This window comes from Anoplophora glabripennis, unplaced genomic scaffold (assembly GCF_000390285.2).
Source record: "Anoplophora glabripennis isolate ALB-LARVAE unplaced genomic scaffold, Agla_2.0 scaffold983, whole genome shotgun sequence".
NCBI lineage: Eukaryota > Metazoa > Arthropoda > Insecta > Coleoptera > Cerambycidae > Anoplophora > Anoplophora glabripennis.
Genome location: NW_019417067.1, coordinates 149,277 through 150,710, shown reverse-complemented (window position 1 = coordinate 150,710; position 1,434 = coordinate 149,277).

The following is a 1,434-nucleotide window of genomic DNA, read 5'->3' as shown; positions in this document are numbered from 1 at the left end:
GGCCGAATCTCAACGGACCACCAGCTACCAGCTACCTAACCTCAAAAATTTGTTCTCCTCACCACTTAATTGACTTAATTCTAATAATTCCGTCTCAAGCCACAGAAGCAAAAGTTGTAACCGGATTCAGAACATCCTTCCAGTAAAACGCCCATTCTGCATAATTCAATTCCAGAATCAATCCAATAAAACGCACCTATCATTTGTTATTGCGTTCTGTCGTTCTGTCTTGTGTTTTGTCTTCTGTCATCTGTTAGGGATGCGCGGTTATGAAAAAAAAACCGGTTAATTAATAACCGGTTAATTTAAGAAATAAAATAACCTGTCAGGTTAACCTAACATTAAATAACCGGTTATCCGGTTAACCGCTTATTATAGAAATGCAGGTTTTTTTTAATAACGGGATTCGTGAAAAATCGGTTATTTTGGAAAAATTTTATTACTTCAATAAAATCAACAATAAGTTGCATCACAATAAAAAAAAAACAATGTAATTTTCTTCATTTTATTTATTATTTCACATTTACAGTTTACATATCCCAATAAACAGAGTCCAAAGAATTTAAAAAAACAATTTCATTTGTATGAGTATGAGTTTGGTTACCTTGAGCCGAAAAAAAGTTCCACACATCACTCTTCTTGCTTGTAAATTTAGGCATCTTGGATCTTGGTCTTGATTTTTTTTTAATTGCAAAAACGAACAGCACCTAAAGTACATAAACGTGAAGTTTAAAGTTGGACAATGGACAATTTATAAATCAATTGTCAACTGTCATTGTAGACCACAGATCTAGATCTGTGTTGTCGTTGTCGACCGTGACGGTAGAGGTAGAAGGCAGTAAACTCTGTACTACGTACCATAGAGTTCATTGGTAGACAGTAACGCGCAAGGCTGCCAATAGAAATAGAGAGAGATGGGCCACTCACGTCGTTCTCGACCACGGATTCTTAAATTAATTCGTGTTCTCGACTGAACCTGATCAGTGATCCGGATCGGATCACTGACCCGTGACAGTCGGGCCTCGAAAATATTGCGAGGCGGATCGAATATGATCCGCGTACTACCTAACTTTCAGTTCCTAGCGGGCAGCCGACCAGAGCACACGTGTTTTGTGAAAGTGTAGTGCAAGGAGCAATTTCTACCTGCCTTTATTAAGGCTACCTGGAAAGAATCCCTTTCTTTCCTTTTAATCACCGACCTAATCCCCGGCTTAAGCATAGACGCCGTCGGCATCTTTGTTACAGCACCTGTGCCGGGGTTATGCCCAGGTAAGTTTTTACTTATTTATCAGTTATTTGCATTACTTTAGAATACATTTCTTTAAAATTGCGACCCCCGACAAACAATATACCAGACAGACAAATACACCAAAAGACACGTACGCCCCCGTGAGGGGGCATCCCCACTCGACTAACACTTACACACCTTCCCCC